At 42.5% G+C, this 6,248-nt stretch overlaps 1 long non-coding RNA gene across 1 annotated transcript; it reads left to right on the plus strand.

Annotated features, from left to right (window-relative positions):
- Positions 1-4,073: 4,073 nt before the first annotated feature.
- LOC148129949 (uncharacterized) lies at positions 4,074-5,400 on the plus strand. Its single transcript, XR_015750526.1, has 2 exons — positions 4,074-4,197; positions 4,980-5,400. It is a non-coding gene; the product is annotated as an uncharacterized LOC148129949 (long non-coding RNA).
- The last annotated feature ends 848 nt before the right edge of the window (positions 5,401-6,248 follow it).

Genomic DNA, 6,248 nt, shown 5'->3' on the forward strand with positions numbered 1-6,248 from the left:
TCTAAAGCTACACACTGTATTTTGAAAAAAGAAAAAATTATAAATATATAATATAATTAAAACAACAATCCATTCCAATTCAATTCTATCATTAATATTAATATTCATTTAAATCTTAACATTTTACACATTTACTTTTCAAATAAATATCATACTTCTATGGGAAGTTTTCAAGTGATCACAGGAAAGCTGCTTTTAAACCCTTCATACATATCAAGGAGGGGGTCTCCAGAGCCAGACAAATGGGCAGATACCAACCAATCAACCAGATGTTGTGGGAACAGACATGGAGACAGAAGTTGGTGGTGACATGGTGGTGCCAAGTCAGAGCAGCATCAGCAGTAGGAGCAACTGGAGAAGTCCCAGGGCCTGAAGGAGAAACTAGAGAGGATGGGGGGAAAGAAATGAAAAACCAAGGAAGAATAATGAGGGGTGAGATAGAAGGAAAGGACAGGCTACCTGTGTGGCTGTGGCTCTGTCCTTTTAAGACCCATTCCTAGCCTTAGCTGCTTTTTTAATAAAAGCGGAACAGAAAGTTGGTGTGGAGGTGTTGGTATTTGGGAGAAAGGGGAGGAGGTGTTCTTGTTTGTAAAAGCAGCCTAAAGTAAAGATAGATAAAGCTACTGCTGACCAGCAGTAGAACTCACAAGGATTAGAAACCGGAGTAAAAAAAGGAGGAAGTGTTGTAGAAGTGAGAAGTGGAGGAATACACAGTGAGTATTAGTCTTTGAGTGCTTGTGTGTTTGTGGCCTAAGCCCCGTATGATTGTGTTGGCTCTCTTGGATATTGGAGCCTGTTAGCTTGGGGTCTATGTAAAAGAACTTGTGACATGTTGCTATACTTTTAAAAAGAAGCTGAAAGATGCTGTCCTTGTTGGACAAGGGGTTGGACAAATAGAGCCAATTGCAAAGGCCAGCTGTCTCTCTGGGGTCATTGAATTGACCACCTACCAGTACTTCTGAGCAAAGGTTTAACATCTATGACCCAAAAGGTCACTCCCAGTTCTTCAGTTCTCGTGCTGAGCATCCCATTTGACCCAATGACCACTGGAGGGCAGCTCCCCGAGTTGTCATCTTGTTGTCTTTTCTCAATGGGGTCCATGGCTTCAATTTATCTAAGGTATTTTTTTTTTTAGAAACTTCTCAAGCTGAATCTGGCATTCTTGGCTCCCAGAGGGCTCTGAAGCAGAAGGAACTGATTTTACAGAAGGAGAAATAAAGGGCAGACTCCTTTACCTGACACGCTGTTCCACGGGCCAATCCCTTTATTTGCTGAAGCACGACTAAGTAACAAGTAACATGGTTTTAGCAGGCATTGAGCAAACATTTGTGCAACCAGGGTACACATTTGTTTCTGGGCTGCCAAAGTTAAAATTAGCTGAGAAGATGTGGGCCAGGGCCCTCCTGCTTGGCATAGCCCAGGTGAAAGGATTGCAACGACCTTCAGTTGGACATCTGGCTGCCACAAATGCTTGAGAAAAGGGCTCCTTCAGTGCAGAGCTTCCAAGAGAGAGAGGTGCCTTGCTTTGTCTGAGGAAGCGCATGTGCAGAAGCCACTTCCATGAAAAAGAAAAGGTCAGGAAGGGCAGACAGACTGCTCCCACCATGTCTTTTTAACAGAGCTGGAGCAATTTGCCTTGAGAGCCCACCTCACAGCCACCTCTGGAAGGCGAATTACCTTCTCAAGGCAGGTTCTCCACAGTCCGTGCAGAAGGTGATTCTACAGCAGGGGTCTTCAAACTTGACAGCTTGAAGACTTGTGGACTCCATCTCCCAGAATTCCTCCTCCAGTCATGTTAACTTCAAACTTGCCAAGTTTGAAGACCCTTGTTCTACAGTAAGGATTAGAGACAACGTTGAAGCTTTGTGGTCGTGGGTAATTAAAAAGAGTTTTACAAGTCTTTCAGATTTCTTTTTGTTCATTGGATGCCTTGTGTGCTATTTTGCAGAATCTCTAGGCCACACAATTGTGTTCCTTCAAGAAGAGATTTTTGTTTTTAAACCTAACTCATCATCATGCAGCTTCTGCTGGGGCTCTTCTTCTTCTCCGTCCTGCTGACTACAGGTATAATCAGGGTTGTTGTCTGTGTGTGTGTGTGTGTGTGTGTGTGTGTGTGTGTGTGTGTGTGTGTCACTAGAGCTAAGGAGGATTCTCCCTATTGGCTACTTGCATGGTTTCTTAGGAACTGTGAAAAGGCTGAAAGAATTCCTGAAAGATGGAATAGTTTTCTGGAAAAAAGAAAGCGGATGTAGAGTCAGAACAGACCAAAGTTCATCAAAAAGCGTTTAATTCAAGAAAATTTACCACACTCATGGCATTTCAGGTGGCCAGATTTGTCCTGGAACAACCACTAACCAAATTAAAATTTGTTTAGGACAGCAAGGAAAAGGAGCCACAATGAAGATTTCCCCCTTAATTATTTCACTGCCACACTTCCCTTTAGTGCTTTTTAAAATTTTCTTTCTCTGCTTTATTTGCTCTGTCAAAAGGATATTTTCCTTTCATTCCACTCTTGGGACATGAATTGTCCTTAATCTGGCCCTGGCTCAGATAATTGAGTGAGGATCCTGAGGTGGATCATTTTTTCTTTCTTTCTTTCTTTCTTTCTTTCTTTCTTTCTTTCTTTCTTTCTTTCTTTCTTTCTTTCTTTCTTTCTTTCTTTCTTTCTTTCTTTCTCTTTCTTTCTTTCTTTCTTTCTTTCTTTCTTTCTTTCTTTCTTTCTCTCTTTCTTTCTTTCTTTCTTTCTTTCTTTCTTTCTTTCTTTCTTTCTTTCTTTCTTTCTTTCTTTCTTTCTTTCTTTCTTTCTTTCTCTTTCTTTCTTTCTTTCTTTCTTTCTTTCTTTCTTTCTTTCTCTTTCTTTCTTTCTTTCTTTCTTTCTTTCTTTCTTTCTCTTTCTTTCTTTCTTTCTTTCTTTCTTTCTTTCTTTCTTTCTTCTTTCTTTCTTTCTTTCTTTCTTTCTTTCTTTCTTTCTCTCTCTCTCTCTTTTTCTTTTTATTAAATTTGTTTTTATGTCTATCTCACCACAAGGCGAGCTTCAAGACATCAAAACCTGGACTGAGTGTCTCTCTTTAAAGTAAAACTGGAATATTATCTCTTGCTGCCTCTAGAAATTTTTCTTCAAATTGATAGGTGAAAAAATTGCTTCAGAGTTTTTATTCGTCAAATTTACATACCACCCATCTCACTTTCACGGAGACTGGTTTACAATATTGCAAGTTTTATGAAAGAAACAAACATGGGTCAATTTAGAAAAGCAACAAGCTTCCTTCCTTCCCATTTCTAACTTGATAATTTCCCTGGGAATTTTGGTGGATTCCAAATGGAAGAAAGGAAATTTGGGTTTGTTTTCTGTCTAACCTGTGTAACCTCACTTATTGCGTCCCCTCCACGGATGGGCTGCTGGGGGCTCGCAGGGGTTCAGGAGACACCCTAGCTAAGATTCTGCGCAGTTTGTAGAACCTCCCCAAATCCCACTCCTGGCTGGCACCGACCACCCCTCCCCTCCTCTACCAGGAGTCCCCATGCGGCCGGTTTTGGATGCAGGTAAGTGCAGGGCCCCCATGGAGTCTGGGAGGGCGAAAAATGGGCCTCCCTGAAGTTTGGGAACGCTGGAAATAGGATTGTTTCCAGCTTCCAGAGCCTGGGGAGCCCATTTTCGCCCTCCTGGAGGCTCGAGGAAAGCCTCCGAACCCCAGGAAGGACAAAAATGCTTCTCCCGCTGTGGTGCAGGAGGCCAACTAGGCCACGCCCACCATGGCCACGCCCACCCAGCAACCGGGCAGAGAACCCCTTTCTAAAATTTTTGAAGTCCACCCCTGGTCCCCTCCCTGCCTAAAGTTAGCTGTGGACGCCTCCTCTGCCTCACAATGGCTTCTGCTAAAATTTCTCTCTGAGAGAGTTCTTCATCTTGTTCTAGGTTTACCTTAATATGGCTCGGATTGGGTCTCACCATCATCTCCACTGACCAGCCTAGCTAAGGCTTCTGAGAATCCTGGTTCAGTAATATTGGAAGCATCTCTGATTCCCTCTCCTTGTCCTACTTTCTTATCTCCTTTCCACTTTTCTTTCCAGGTAATTCCATGCAGTGTGTAAAGTGTCTAGCAGTTAATGGATATTGTTCTAATGTAAAGGAAGAATGTCCTTATGAGAATCACGTCTGTATGAGCTTGGTTCTGAAGGCTGAAGAAGATAAAATACGTGAGTAAGACAAGCCACATAAATCTGATTGATCCTGTTCCGTCACGTGGGTGATGTTCAGTGGTTGTATTCAGCCAGTTCGCACCGGTTTGGGCGAACTGGTAGCGACGATTTGGCATGGGTTGCTGAACCGTTAGTGACTTCTGGCTGGCCATGCCCCTGACCCGGTCGCCTGGGTCAGGGGCATGAGTGACATTGAGTTAGCCAGGCCCATCCAGTCACATGGCCACCAAGCCAAGCCCACCCAGCCACACGACCACCAAGCACGCCCACCAAATAAGCCAAGCCCACAGAACCTGTAGTAAAAAAATTTGAATCCCACCACTGGAGATGTTCCTTCAGGTCTTCCAACAGTGCCCCCATCACCACGGTAAAGAAGCCCCTCTACCTTACTGCTGGTTCTTCTTCTTCTTCTTCTTCTTCTTCTTCTTCTTCTTCTTCTTCTTCTTCTTCTTCTTCTTCTTCTTCTTCTTCTTCTTCTTCTTCTTCTTCTTCTTCTTCTTCTTCTTCTTCTTCTTCTTCTTCTTCTTCTTCTTCTTCTTCTTCTTTTTCTTCCTGCTCCTCTTCTTCTTCCTCTTCCTCTTCCTCCTCTTTTCTTCACTCTGCTTTCCCCAGCATTGGAAGCTTCTCCCAAGAGTTGGGCTTTCACATAATGTGTCTGATATAGGATAATTTAAGCCTGATTGCATAGAGAGTACTGGAAACCTGTGTTTGGGTGGGTGAAGGAATGTCTTTAAGTCTTAGTGATTGCTCTGATCGCTGACGTTTTTCTCTTCCTTCAGCGATCCAAGTCATCATAAAACGTTGTGCTGAAAAAAATGATTGCAAGCGATATGAACGTCTGAAAGGGAAAGCTGACCCTAGTAGAATACCTGAAGTTCCACCTGGAGCTGTCATTAAAGAAGCTACCTGCAGCAAAGCCCCTCCCTCATTCGCATCCTTCTTCCCAGCATTCCTTGGGCTCTTCCTGATGAAACTTCTCTTCTAAAGCTCTTCCATCCACCCGAGAAATTGTCCCCTTTTTCTTGGCCTATATATTCTCTCCAGCTGATCAGGCGGGATCTTGGATCATGTCATGCTTATGCTTTTCCCACATGGAAAACCTGTTAAGCAGACAGAAATCTCAGCAGCAGCTTGGAACGAGGGTTTGAGCAAAAAAGATGGTGTAATTTAAATAAAAAATAAATAAATAATTGCATTCCAGTCATTGCCTGATTCTTTGGCTTTGGTGTAGAAAATCAAAATATCTACATTTTATATTCTGGAGGGATTGTTTGCCATTCCTTTCTTCCAGATTTGATTTGATATTGATTTATTTTTATTGATTAATTTATGAAATGTAGAACCTGCCCATGTAATGATTTTTTTTTCAACCATTGTAGTTACACTTTATTGATCCGCTGTTTATTTTATTCTGTTCATGACATCTGAATCCTGAAGGCAACTCTTGTTACTTGTCTTCTTTCCAGTTTAGTCAACAGCCTACAGTTTCTCTAATTGTCAAGGAAGCTTCACAAACACATTTAAGGTGCACTCACATATACACACAGAAACACCCACACAAGAACATTTAACAAACTCCACTCTACAATCTTCATTGGTGGACTACGTGACTACCCTCTTAAGAGCTTTGTGCTGCTGCCTGAAATTGACACACCCTTTATCAGTGAAATGGGCAAGTTATTTTCTTGGCTACCACATGTATGCCTTTGAAAAACCCGTCTTTCTGTGATTAGAAGAGGGGAAAAAAGATCATATAGGCGTAGGCCTAAGTACTCTTTTTACAGGTACCTGGTAAGCATAACCACAGATGAAGTTCAGTTGGGGCCCCACTGCTTACAAGACTACGGATGAATCTTGCTTTGGTTATTGCTTTCAAGTGATCACAGGAAAGTTGCTTTTAAACCCTTCATACATATCAAGGAGGGGGTCTCCAGAGCCAGACAAATGGGCAGATACCAACCAATCAACCAGACAGATGACATGACGACAGAAATGGTGAAAGACATCAGAAGTGACAGCAACACCAGCTGTATGAGTATACCACCATC

This window comes from Notechis scutatus, chromosome 8 (genome assembly GCF_049901735.1).
Source record: "Notechis scutatus isolate UNSWTSFEM ecotype Mainland chromosome 8, rNotScu1.2, whole genome shotgun sequence".
Taxonomy (NCBI): domain Eukaryota; kingdom Metazoa; phylum Chordata; class Lepidosauria; order Squamata; family Elapidae; genus Notechis; species Notechis scutatus.